This window comes from Salmo trutta, chromosome 8 (assembly GCF_901001165.1).
Source record: "Salmo trutta chromosome 8, fSalTru1.1, whole genome shotgun sequence".
In the NCBI taxonomy this organism is placed as follows: domain Eukaryota; kingdom Metazoa; phylum Chordata; class Actinopteri; order Salmoniformes; family Salmonidae; genus Salmo; species Salmo trutta.
Window position 1 is genome coordinate 31,556,976 of NC_042964.1, and position 14,883 is coordinate 31,571,858.

Sequence of the window (14,883 nt, forward strand, 5' to 3'; positions counted from 1 at the left end):
AAAGGAAGAGATAGGTGATGCTTGGCTGTGGTGACACCACCGTTGCTCTAGTATACTCCAGTACCAACCTCCTCTTCCCACATTCAGTAAAGCTGAATTCACAACACCAACCACCATCCGCCCATGCCAAAGCCCAACTGACAGCCCATGATGCACTGCCTTAGACAGGTGCTTTCGTTCTTCTCGCATGCCTTCATTTAGTTACTTCAGTCCGTAGGCTAAAACCAAACCTCTCTCAACCCCAAACAAAAGGCCTTGTGACTCTGGCTGTGTGGCAACGTTTATTTTCACTCCTGAGGCATGGAAGAATCTGGTTGAAAGACCTCGAAACACAAGTTGAAACTGTATATTTTGTATAGAAAGAATAATATCATCGGCTGGACGTTCTTTACCATTCGGCCATCAGATATGCCACCAATGCTCCTTATAGGACACATCACTGCACTCTATACTCCTCTGTAAACTGGTCATCTCTGTATACCCGTCGCAAGACCCACTGGTTGATGCTCATATATGAAACCCTCTTAGGCCTCACTCCTCCCTATCTGAGATATCTACAGCAGCCCTCATCCTCCACATACAACACCCGTTTTGCCAGTCACATTCTGTTAAAGGTCCCCAAAGCACACACATCCCTGGGTCGCTCCTCTTTTCAGTTCACAGCAGCTGGCGACTGGAACGAGCTGCAACAAACACTCAAACTGGACAGTTTTATCTCAATCTCTTCATTCAAAGACTCAATCATGGACACTCTTACTGACAGTTGTGGCTGCTTTTTGTGATGTATTGTTGTCTCTACCTTTTTGACCTTTGCTGTTGACTGCGCCCAATAATGTTTGTAAAATGTTTTGTGCTGCTACCATGTGTTGCTACCGTGTTGTTATGTTGTGTTGCTACCGTGTTGTGTTGTCATGTGTTGCTGCCTTGCTATGTTGTCTTAGGTCTCTCTTTATGTAGTGTTGTGTTGTCTCTCTTGTTTGATGTGTGTTTTGTCCTATATTTATATTGTATTATTATTTTTAAATCCCAGGCCTCCGTCCCCGCAGGAGGCCGTTTGCCTTTTGGTAGGCCGTCATTGTAAATAAGAATTTGTTCTTAATTGACTTGACTAGTTAAATAAAAATCATCCTTTTGTCTGTCTATTTCAATTGAACCTTTATTTAACTAGGCAAGTCAGTTAAGAACAAATTCTTCTTATTTACAATGACGGCCTAGGAACAATGGGTTAACTGCCTTGTTCAGGGGCAGAACGACAGATTTTGACCTTGTCAGCTCGGGGATTCAATCTAGCAACCTTTCGGTTACTTGCCCAATACTCCAACCACTAGGCTACCTGCCGCCCCTAACCACTAGGCTACCTGCCGCCCCTAACCACTAGGCTACCTGCCGCCCCTAACCACTAGGCTACCTGCCGCCCCTAACCACTAGGCTACCTGCCGCCCCTAACCACTAGGCTACCTGCTGACCCTAAATTAGTCGTATGTACGGGATACACATGGTATACAACTGTCCAACGAAGTACTTACTTGCAGGTTCCTTCTCGACAATGCAACAAGAATAAGAAATAATAAAAGTTAAGAATACGAACATAATGGGTCAGTAGAATATAATACACATTTTAGCATAAGTATAATACAGGAAGGCACAATTTATAGTTCAATATTTACATGTGTTTTGGGGAAGGGGGACTGGGTAGCAAGTGTTTAAATTGTGCAGTATTTAGCAATCATAATACAAATCTGGTAGCAGCAGTTATGATGTGTGTGTGTGTCACATGAATGTGTATACACTGACTATACAAAACATTAAGAACTCTTTCCAATTGAGACATGAACTGTGTATGTGTGCCATTCAGAGGGTGAATGTGCAAGACAAAATATTTGTGCCTTTGAACGGGGTATGGTAGTAGGTGCTAGGCACACTGATTTGTGTCAAGAACTGCAATGCTGCAGGGTTTTTCACGCTCAACAGTTTCCTGTGTGTATCAGGATATGGTCAACCACCCAAAGGACATCCAGCCAACTTGACACAACTGTGGGAAGCATTGGAGTCAACATAGCATTCCACAGGGAACTGGCCTTTCGACACCTGTAGAGTCCATGCCCCGAAGAATTGAGGCTGTTCTGAGGGCAAAAGGGGGAGAGTGCAACTCAATACTAGGAAGGTGTTCCTAACGTTTGGTATACTCAATGTGTGTGTGTGTGGGTGTGGGTGTGGGTGTGTGTGTGTGTGTGTGTGTGTGTGTGTGTGTGTGTGTGTGTGTGTGTGTGTGTGTGTGTGTGTGTGTGTGTGTGTGTGTGTGTGTGTGTGTGTGTAGATGAGTGTATATCTGTGTGTGTGCTAAGGTGCAGAGAGTCAGTGCAGGTGATCAGTTCAAGGTTTCAGCAGACTGATGGTTTGTATATAGAAACTGTCTCTGAGCCTGTTGGTATCAGACCTCATACTCTGATACCATCTGCCCGACGGTAAGGGAGTGAACAGCTCGTGGCTACGGTGTGTGGGGTCCTTGATGATGCTGCGAGCCTTCCCTAGGCACGGTTTTGATTAGATGTCCTGGATGGGTGGGAGCACCCGCTGGAGGGCCTTGCGGTCATTGACAGAGCAATTCCCGTACCAGGCCGTGATGCAACCGGTCAGGACACTCTCGATGTTGCAGCGGTAGAATTTGGAGAGGACCTGGGACGGCGTGCCAAATTTCTTCAGCTGCCTTAGGAAGTAGAGACGCTGTTACTCCCTCTTGACAAGAGTGTTGGTCCATGTCAAGTCCTCTGTGATGTGGACGCAGAGGAACTTAAAACTGATGGTTATCAGACCTACAACCGTGGTGTCGACAGAACTCTGCCACTCCTTTTGTCTGTCTCTGTCTTCGTTTCTGTCTATCAGTCTGTCTAAAATGTGTTTCCCTAACTCCTCATGGTGGTTATAGGAGTCAGCCAGGCACTCTGGTGGAACAAACCAGAGACAGGGTGGTAACCTTTCTCTCTCTCTCTCTCTCTCTCTCTCTCATATCTCTTTCCCTCTGTTTCACCTTCCCTCCCTCCCTGTATGTGCCCATCTCTCTATCACTCTATCAGTCTGTGTATCTCTCTCTCTCTCTCTCTCTCTAGAAAATGATATATATCCCACCTCTGCACTCTTTACTTACTTGTTCTCTATCTCATTCTCCCTCCTCCTGTTTAAGGGCCAATTTCTCCACTTTACCTGATTCTAAACCTGGTGACCATTCTGCCATTGTTCTCATCCATTTACCTTTCTCAGGCTCAGGGCTAGATGTCACAACAAGTAAACAGAGCTTCTGGGCCAGCAGGAGTCTGGAATATATTCATGAATCTCTAGTCTCCTTTAGCTTCCCTAAATTTATCACAAGAGGCTGACATAAAAACCCATGTTGTCCAAGGTGCGCTAAGGCTGCATTTATTGGGGTGTGATTTCGTGTTCCCCCCCGCTGAGTTGTCCACTAGTGTGGAGGTGTAAATTACCTCATGTTATTATGCATTAACACCTTCTGTTGGGAATGAAGGGGAGTTATATTGTGAATAGAACAGGAGAGGTTTTGAAGAACATGCGATTGATGTCATGTACATTCTGGGAGCGTCTATGTCAGATGCTAATGAAACACATCTATTTCACACAGAATAGATCATTAGTGGTGTGTTTGATGGTATGTGTGTGTGAGAGAGCGAGAGAGGGACAGACAGATGGAGAGAGGGGAGAGAGAGAGGGACAGAGACAGAGAGAGAGAGAGAGGGTAATGTGATGTGTGTGTCCTTAGCTAGTGAGCTCCTTTCCTGTTTAGAAAATTTTCCAACTTACTCATCTCTCTCACTCGCTCTCTCACTTCCCCTCTCTCCCTTTATTTCCCTCCCCCTCTCTCTTTTCTCCCCTGTTTTATCTATCCTCTGACACTTTGTGTCTGTCGGATTAGCACCTTTAGTTTCTCAGCAGACAGGTGGGGAACATCATTAGAGCTCCACAAATAGTCTTGGCAAGCTCATCAGTGGGAGAGAGGTGTCACTTTAAAAAACACAGTGTTGAACATTGGAGTCATGCGACGGTTACGTCATACACTGCTACCCCGAGGCCCAGGTGGAAACATTTTCTCAGTTAGAGAGAGAGTGAAAGAGAAATTAGTATGGAAACTAGGCTCATATCTGTATTGGGATCCTTTTTCAATCATAATATATGGGCTGTTTTTGTTTTCAAGCCAGTCATTTTACGTTCTCTCAAGAGTAGTGATTGATGAATGATATTGTTGTGTAGCACTCATAGGGTGATATTTTTTGTACAATCAATCATCAGAATGAAAGCTGTCAAGGCTCCACTTGATAAAACGCAGCGGAACAGTCTGACGGAAGATCAGTCTTCATACAGAGCAATTTGAAATCCAAGCGGCAGCATTTTTTACAGCGCTCCTCAGTACAGACTCTCATTTTATAAATAGTCTTGATTCAAACCAAGGGTGCAATTTTGGTTTTAGAAGTGGGGGTGACATTATTATTATTATTATATATATATATTTTTTTTTATCCAGTCAGATAGATTCCAAACAGCCTCTCCGACCGCTCGGAGACAACCACATGGTCCTAAAGCACAACGTTGCCTCGTTTTGTATCTCCCCCGTCCCCTGTCCCCAGTGAAAGTTGCGCCCCTGATTCAGACACATCAGCCATGTGCATGTTTAAAGATGCTCAGTGTGAAATCTCATCACATATGCTTTTATTCGCTGTCAGCTCAGTCAACTGTTGCACCAGGGTGGATCAATCTTTAATTATTTTTTACCTCAGGGGTAAATAACTTCAGATAATAACTTCAGATATTATACACTTATAACTCAAACTTTCCCATTGATCATGTATTGATATCAGTGTAGGATTAGCAGGAATATTTGAGTTGCACACGTTGTTCAGAAGTTATGATTTGGCCTTGAAAGAATTTCAATCTAAAACTTTTAACCCTTGGGCCCATTGATGAATTCAAGAAGCTTATTTTTCTCTGCCTGTTGTGTTTGACTTTAACACATTATTTCAAAGACTATTGAATACTTTTGTTTGAGTGTGGACAGCATCCCTTTGTAGAGTAACATTTTTTGAAAGCTCTTCAATTCCTCACAGCTTCTGATCTGCTCGCTCGATGTTAGACTCACACATAAGTGTGTCTGTTTTTTCAGGTATTATACAGACATTCAGTGCGTCACTAAAAGTGTCACTTTGTTTAAATGTGTTTTGGGTTTATGTTTTCTATGTCTAGCTATTAAATATTATTCCCATAAGCCTCTACATGTTTTATGAATGCACTCTGTTTACCTGGCCTTCATCTTCTTAAGTTAACTTAAGAAGGCTTTGATAACAATGTTCTTTACTTTCGGGGGAAAATGCACTCTAATGGGGTCCGTTGAAGTCAGAAGAATAGAAGTTGTTTTCTGCAGTATACTCTGCAAGTTCGATACATTTTTCATGAATATGTGTCACTGCTACTACACTCCCCTCCGTATTTATTTGGACAGTGAAGCTAAAATGTTTACATTTGGCTATATACTTCAGCATTTTGGATTTGAGATAAAATGTTTCATATGAGGCAACAGTACAGAATGTCACCTTTTATTTGAGGGTATTTTCATACATATTTGTTTTACCATTTAGAAATTAAAGCAATTTATGTATTTACTCCTCCAATTGGAAGTCATAAGTATTTTGACAAATTCAGTAATATAATAGTACATTAAAAGTCAAAGGTTTAGTATTTGGTCCCATATTCACTGCACATGTGATTACATCAAGCTTGTGACCCTACTGAGAGTTGAGAGTAAAACATTAAAAAAAAATTCAAAACTTTCAGAACTACCTTTTAACACAATCTGTGTGCTTAGGCAGAAAAAGAGACACGAGGGATTAACACGATTTCTCGCTGAGAGGAAAATACAGTCAGTCTTGCATTAATTATAACGCTGCAGGGATGAGAGGAGCTATGGCCAAACAAAAGGTCACATCAGTGTCTCTGTATGATAAATTTGCTCTCCTAGATCTGGGGTGGACCTGTAATATCTATTTTACTCTAACAGAAAAGGTATGGTCAAGAATCTCGTCGATTACCCTGTTCATCCTCTACATACATCGGTTTTTGTGGTTGTTGCTGTTATTCGTTTTGATGGTAATGAATCTGAGTGATGTACTGTGTGCTTAAGGTTTTGCTAACCTCTCGACCCTCTTTAACAGTAACCACATTGTGCTGAAGGAAGGCCCATGAGGCTCAAGGCATTGATGATTCTGCAAACTGATATTTCCACAACACAGCTACCTGTGTCTGGATCATTTCCTACCAGTTATTTTCAGTTGATGATGGGCCCTGTAAGTTCAAAGCGGTTGTCAGGTGCGTCGTAAAAAGTGGACCAAGGTGCAGCGGGTATCGTGCTCATCTTCCTTTTTTATTTGGATAACCGTGAACACAACAAAAATAACAAACACCGATGAAAAACCAGTCCTGTAAGGCTACACAGCTATACATGGAACTACCCACCAACACAGTGACAAAAAAAAAAAACTACTTAAATATGGCCTCCAATTAGAAGCAACGAAGAACAGCTGCTTCTAATTGAAGGCCAAACCAAACCTGAACATAAAAATAGACTAAATAGACATTCAAACATAGAAATAGACAACATAGAACATTACCCAAAAACCCAAGACACATAAATCAAACACACCCCTGCCACGTCCTGACCATACTATAATAACAAAATGACCCCTTACTGGTCAGGACGTGACAGCGGTTCATAAGGTTTTTGTCATCTTACAAGGCAACTGTTGAAAGGGTTCAGTTGTCTCTCAACGTATTTGACGTAATATTGTATTATTATAATTATTTTCCATAGAGGATTGCATTATCTGACATATGTAAACTAGCAACAAACTAAAGTTTCCCACCACCTTTAATCATAGTACCTTGCCAGTGTCTGCCTGCAGTTGTGGCTTCAAATACCAAGCTGATAACAACTCGAGGGCTCCTTCCTCCTCCCATAGTTATAGTGTTCCACATATTTTCAGAGCTTCTTCTTGAAGGCCCCAGGCTCGACCCTCAAGGGCCCTGTCTGATACGTAAAAACTGTGTCCTTACATGATCCTGTCTTTACAATTTTCTGTTTTATGACATTTTGATGGACAATAAAGCATATGGAATTGAATCGCAAGTAACCATGTTTTGATTGGTGAGAAAAAGGTGCGAGGAAGAGCCTGTGATGTTAGGTCTACAATGGCTTGCGAAGGTATTCACCCCCTTGGCATTTTTTCTATTTTGTTGCCTTACAACCTGGAATTAAAATAGACTTTTGGGGGGTTTGTATCATTTGATTTACACAATATGCCTACCACTTTGAAGATGCAAAATATTTGTTATTGTTAAACAAACAAGAAATAAGACAAAAAAAATCTAACTTGAGTGTGCTTAACTATTCACCCACCCAAAGTCAATACTTTGTAGAGCCACCTTTTGCAGCAAGTACAGCTGCAAGTCTCTTGGGGTATGTCTCTATAAGCTTGGCACATCTAGCCACTGGGACTTTTACCCATTCTTCAAGGCAAAACTGCTCCAGCTCCTTCAAGTTGTATGGGTTCCGCTGATGTACAGCAATCTTTAAGTCATACCACAGATTCTCAATTGGATTGAGGTCTGGGCTTTGACTAGGCCATTCCAAGACATTTAAATGTTTCCCCTTAAACCACTCGAGTGTTGCTTTAGCAATATGCTTAGGGTCATTGTCCTGCTGGAAGGTGAACCTCCATCCCAGTCTCAAATCTCTGGAAGACTGAAACAGGTTTCCCTCAAGAATTTCCCTGTATTTAGCGCCATCATTCCTTCAATAGTGACCAGTTTCCCAGTCCCTGCCGATGAAAAACATCCCCACAGCATGATGCTGGTGTTGGGTTTGCGCCAGACATAGCGTTTTTCTTGATGGCCAAAAAGCTCAAATTTAGTCTCATCTGACCAGAGTACTGTCTTCCGTATGTTTAGGGAGTCTCCCACATGCCTTTTGGCAAACACCAAACGTATTTGCTTATTTTCTTCTTTAAGCAATGGCTTTTTTCTGGCGACTCTTCTGTAAAGCCCAGCTCTGTGGAGTGTACGCCTTAAAGTGGTCCTAGGGCCAGATACTCCAATCTCCGCTGTGGAGCTTTGCAGCTCCTTCAGGGTTATCTTTGGTCTCTTTGTTGCCTCTCTGATTAATGCCCTCCTTGCCTGGTCCATGAGTTTTGGTGGGCGGCCCTCTCTTGGCAGGTTTGTTGTGGTGCCATATTCTTTCAATTTTTTTAATAATGGATTTAATGGTGCTCCGTGGGATGTTTAAAGTTTCTGATATTTTTTTTATAACCCAACCCTGATCTGTACTTCTCCACAACTTTGTCCTTGATCTGTTTGGAGAGCTCCTTGATCTTAATGGTGCCACTTGCTTGGTGGTGCCCCTTGCTTAGTGGTGTGGTAGACTCTGGGGCCTTTCAGAACATGCTGTTTATAGATTTTTCTACTGTATCATTGATTGTATGTTTGTTTATTCCATGTGTAACTCTGTGTTGTTGTATGTGTCAAACTGCTTTGCTTTATCTCGACCAGGTCACAGTTGCAAATGAGAACTCGTTCTCAGCTAGCCTACCTGGTTAAATAAAGGTGAAATAAATAAATAAAATAAATATATACTGAGATCACGTGAAAGATCATGTGACACTTAGATTGCACACAGGTGGACTTTATTTAACACAGTATGTGACTTCTGAAGGTAATTGGTTACCTGATCTTATTTAGGGGCTTCATAGCAAAGGGGGTGAATACATATGCACGCATGTAACGGCTGTCTTCTGAAATGAACCAAGGCGCAGCAGGTATGTGAATACTCATGGTCATTTATTGCCAAAAAAGGAGTAGAGCATTCACTTAACAACTAAAAGGGTGACAACAGTGACAGTTCTACAGGCTAATACAAGCAGTGTAAAAAACAACCACCCACAACCCCACAAGGCAAAGTAGGCACCTTATGTGTGACTCCCAATCAACCACAACCCTCTACAGCTGTGCTTGATTGGAAGTCACACGGCCAAAATCAATGAAACAATAAAAAACACACACTCCCTTCTGCCACGTCCTGACCCAACTACCCCCTCTACTGGTCAGGACGTGACAGTACCCCCCCTCAAGGTGCAGACGCCGGGATGCACCTAAAAAAAAGGAAAACAAGAAAATCCCCAACAAAATGTAACACCTAAACAATAAGGGAGGGAAGGGAGGGTGGCTGCCGTCACCGACGGCACTGTGCTACACCCTCCCTCCCCAACCCACCTATCCTGGAGGTGGCTCAGGTGCAGGACGTGGACCTCGCTCCACCTTCGGCGTCGCCCACTTTGTTGGCGCTGATAGCTGCGCCGGGCAGACGGGCCACTCGGGCTGACCCTGGAAGGCGGACCACTCTGGCTGGGTCGGAAGACATGCGGGCCACTCTGGCTGGGCCGGAAGGCATGCGGGCCACTCTGGCTGGGCCGGAAGGCATGCGGGCCACTCTGGCTGGGCCGGAAGGCATGCGGGCCACTCGGGCTGGGCCGGAAGGCATGCGGGCCACTCGGGCTGGGCCGGAAGGCATGCGGGCCACTCGGGCTGGGCCGGAAGGCAGGAGGGCCACTCGGGCTGGACCGGAGGGCAGGAGGACCACTCGGGCTGGACCGGAGGGCAGGAGGACCACTCGGGCTGGACCGGAGGGCAGGAGGGCCACTCGGGCTGGACCGGAGGGCAGGAGGGCCACTCGGGCTGGACCGGAGGGCAGGAGGGCCACTCGGGCTGGACCGGAGGGCAGGAGGGCCACTCTGGCAGAACAGGGCAGTCTGGCCACTCTGGCAGAACAGGGCAGTCTGGCCACTCTGGTAGAACAAGGCAGTCTTTCCACTCTGGCAGAACAGGGCAGTCTGGCCACTCTGGCAGATCCTGACAGGCCGGGCACCCTGGCAGATCAGGGCAGGCGGGCACCTCTGGCAGAACAGGGCAGTCTGGCCACTCTGGCAGAACAGGGCAGTCTGGCCACTCTGGCAGAACAGGGCAGTCTGGCCACTCTGGCAGAACAGGGCAGTCTGGCCACTCCGGCAGAACAGGGCAGTCTGACCACTCCGGCAGTTCAGGGCAGTCTGGCCACTCCGGCAGTTCAGGGCAGTCTGGCCACTCCGGCAGTTCAGCGCAGTCTGGCCACTCCGGCAGTTCAGCGCAGTCTGACCTCTCTGGCGACTGTTGACTGGCGGGCAGCCCGGACGACTGTTGACTGGCGGACAGCTCTGACGACTGTTGACTGGCGGACAGTTCTGACGACTGTTGACTGGCGGACAGCTCTGACGACTGTGGTGATGGTTGACTGGCATGCAGCTCTGGTGACTGTTGACTGGCGGGCAGCTCTGGTGACTGTTGACTGGCGAGGCTGGGCTGACGCACTAGACTCCTGATGCGTGGGGCTGGTATTGGACTTGCCAGCCTGGAGACACGCACCTCCATGCTAGTGCGTCTAGCGGGAAACACCGGACCGAAAGGGCGCACTGGCGGTCTTGAGTGCAGGGTTGGCATCACTCCTTCCAGCTCGATGCTCCCCTTGCCCTGGCACCTGCGGGGCGCTGGTACTGGGCGAACTGGGCTGTGCGTCCGTATAGGCGAGATGGTGCGTACCACAGCGTAACATGGCGCCCTCCACCTCATACGCACCTCCCTGTAATCACGGGTAGCTGGCTTACGGCTCTTCCCTGGCCTGGCCAAGCTACCCGTGTGCCCCCCCCAAAAAAAATCTTGGGGCTGCCTCTCGGGTTTGAACGCTAGTCGTGTACCTCGGAAACGTTCCCGGTGGTTCCTCTGTCCAGCTGCCTCCGCTCTCCTGAGTGCCTCCACCTGTTCCCATGGGAGGCAATCCCTTCCGGCCAGGATCTCTTCCCAGGTGTAGGCTCCCTTGCCGTCCAGGACGTCCTCCCATGTCCATTTCTCCTTTTTTTTCTCCTGTGGCTTCCTCATCTTCTGCTGCTTGGTCCTGGTTTGGTGGGTGGTTCTGTAACGGCTGTCTTCTGAAATGAACCAAGGCGCAGCAGGTATGCGAATACTCATGGCCATTTATTGCCAAAAAAGGAGTAGAGCATTCACTTAACAACAAAAAGGGTGACAACAGTGACAGTTCTACAGGCTAATACAAGCAGTGTAAAAAACAACCACCCACAACCCCACAAGGCAAAGTAGGCACCTTATGTGTGACTCCCAATCAACCACAACCCTCTACAGCTGTGCTTGATTGGAAGTCACACGGCCAAAATCAATGAAACAATAAAAAACACACACTCCCTTCTGCCACGTCCTGACCCAACTACCCCCTCTACTGGTCAGGACGTGACAACTCACCGGTTTTCCATTTTTCTTTTTTTTTGTGGCTTTTTTTTAAACAAGTTATTTTTTTCACTTCACCAATTTGGACTATTTTGTGTCCATTACATGAAATCCAAATAAAAATCCATTTAAATTACAGGTTGTAATGCAACAAAATTGGAAAAACGCCAAAGGGGGATGAATACTTTTGCAAGGCCCTGTTGGTTTAATGAGGAGTTCCTATGGACATTGGTGGTGAGGTACAGTACAGTAGACTATAATCAGTTGCATAACGAACCCCCCTTGTGTTCTGGGTTGTGTTCTGCTCAATACGCCACTCAGCCGTTGTTTGTCCATTCAGTCGATAGGGAGATTGTTAGATAATGCAGATGTAATCCCTGACTGACTGTAGTTCTCAGTGGACCAACACCATGGCGCCAACAAGAGTTGTGATGTTCATGATGCTGTGCCTTCGACAGTGCTGATCAATTTGCATAGTTTGATTAAAAGTACATGTATATCTTGATTTGGGGAAAAACAATCAGTCATGTACAACTTCATCTAGGGAAAATAAATGATTTTGCAATGAAATAGGTGTGTTTTGTTAAACTGATGGATTGCGTTTCAGATTGAGAAAAACAGGAGTAGGGAGGGAGTTAAGATAGAGGGGTGCTTGACAGATCATATGACTCACCCCCTTTGCTCCTCACAGACTCTAAGAGGGCTTAGGCAATGCTCCACCATCCTCACAAATGTATTTCAGGAGGAGTAGAGTGCGAATGAAAGAGCAAGAAATACGTTGGATTGTCTTTCTAACAAAGCCGGGGATAAGGAGGCGCATGAATCAATGGGAAAGCTGCATATCTCTCCCTCTTTAACCCACTCAACAGTGGGTACAAAGCCTCACTGTGTTAACAGACCCTTTAGTGAGAGCATAGCGTCCTGTCCTTTAGCCCTGGCCCCGGTCCAGCCAGGACAGGCACAGAGATAATGGCTATTAAATGCCCTGTTATGAAACCTGGAGGTAAAGCATTCCAACGGATTTAGGTTTCACCACCATAGCAGGGACATCTTGTAAATTGCTTCTATTGCTGTGGATTGCTTCAAAATTCCTTCAAGTATACTTTTTGTTGTTGATAACACTCAAAGTTGTTGAGCTGGTTGCAATATCTGTTTCTGCTTCACAGTGACAAACTGGCAAGCCGCTTTGTTATGAGTTTGAAAAGAGTTAGCAGACACTCGAGTCCAATGTTAATGTACCCAGGTCTTAAATCAGCCTTCCTTGAGTTAACTATGAAAATCATTCATCCACACGTTTCAGAACAACATGTGCAATTACTTCTCAATTAAAGTAAAAAGTCACGACATCTTGGTTGATTTCCAGGAACAGATTTCTTTTGCTTCGCATTTTAACTAATGACAATAACCAGTTGTGGGCTCATTATAACTGTCTATTTCACCTTCCATTCAGGCATTCCTGTTGATTTAAGTGTGGGCGAATGCTATTGTTTTAGGCACCAGCTGTGAGTTGAGAGAATACTTAATTAAAGAACTGAATTGCTGAATATTCTGATTGTTTTCAAGTTTTAAAAATAAATTACCTTTTTAACTTAAAGCTGGGAGACAGGAAGACAGACACAAAGAACGACAGACAGATGGACGGACATACAGAAACCAGACAGACAGGACATTGAGCTTTTGAGAAAATCCATACATATACTGTATGTTATTACTTTTCCTTCCTTTTCACATTTCTCCACAACAAAACACGGCCTCCTCTTCCTGTCGATTCCCCCCCCCCTTCTCCTTTTTCTCCATTTATCACATATCAGCCCAGTTTGTTTGACATATAAATCAATACAGTTAGATTCCTTGTATCCTTGATCATACTTTGATTACATTTTTCCTTTTGGCTTTGTACATTGAACATCCAATCCATGAAATTACAAATGTATACTGTAGGCTCAATTATTTCTATCATTAGATGCTGAGGGCCGGGGTTTTGATTTATAACACCTGTGAGGCATTCAGACTCTTCTCTGTATGTGTGCAACCTTTCTGGACTTCCATCTGCTGAACTTCAATCCCTCTGACTGCCTAACTGTACATGCTTTGCCCTGTTAACTTTACTTTTATTCACTTCTCCTGGTGTGCTCTGACAGCAGCATATATCATTTTACTCTGTTACTGATGGGTTCGGAATAGAGTGAAATTAGACTCCTTTTAAAAGAATATTGAAGAACCTCTTGGGAAAGAAACGGCCTTTCAAAACGTTCCTCACATTGAAGATTTGATTTGGGGAAATAGGACATCATTTTTTATGTGAATGAAATGGATGGATCTAAGTAAGGTGAAAATGGCTCAAGTTTTTGTCTATCTGAAGAGGGCCACGGGTCTTGAAAGGAAAGGAGACTGAAAGGTAAAGCTCTCAAACGCAGTATTAATGGGCATAAAGAGGGATTGGAGAGAAGGATATTAAACAGGTCGGAATAGATTTTCTCACCTATTTTCTCCGTTCAATACTCTGTCTTATTTAATCAGGGACAAAGACAGCAGATGGAAGAGATTCTCTCTGTCATGCACAATGCATAAAAAAATGAAAACAATAGAAGAAATAGGATTCCTTCCTTGATTTGATTCAGTATTTATCAATGCCGTCTTCAAAGGATAAATACTGTATTTAAAAGCTCCTCTGTCAGTTTTTAAAAAGGCCACAAGCCGAAACACATTGGTTCTACTTTTAACAATAAAAGAAGCCTTTTTATTTAATTCCATTGTTTTTCAAAAGTTGCTGACTGTCCTCTGTACCTCAGTTTGCTCCTCTATTCATGCACCTTGATTGGAAAGGCAGGTAGTGGCAGTGATCCCTTTCGTTTATGGGTGTTTTTGTGCAATAACGCTCTAGCAAACCCCTGGTGTCCGACAACAGAGTTGTGGGCCATTTTCCCTCAGACTGCCTTTGCCTTTATGGTTTAAGAAGAGTCACATTTCCTTGTGTCAGGTCATCACAGCATGGCCAGAGATTAAAACGTCAAACTGTGATTTTTATCACTCTTGGTGCTCTGCCTTGGCTTTCAGGCTTGCTGTGGGGAAGATTGCTCGTGTGGTCGGTGGCTGGCTGTGGATCAGATCTACATAGATTGCTTTCATACATGGTTGCTGGTCGCTAAGTATGGCTCACTGGTCCACAGCTCAGCTCCCTATCTCTGGGTGTATGTGTTCCTCTAGCTGGGTGAGAGCTGCGTCCGCCAAGCCACAGCAAAGACAGCTCATTAAGCTCAACCCTCAGGCCTTTACGCTTGAGGTGAAATTGCATGATTGCGTTTTTCTCTCCCCCTTGCAGATAACACGATAAGCCTCCCTGGCAACATATGTCTTGCAGACAAGGATAATTTCACGTGTAATGGTAATTTCCCGTGGGTGTAATATAGCAGTGTCTTCGGTGGCTTTTGTTGACATGAGGGGATCGACCAACATTCCTTATCGCTCTCAGTTACATGGATAAATAGATTTTATCTATGTCAT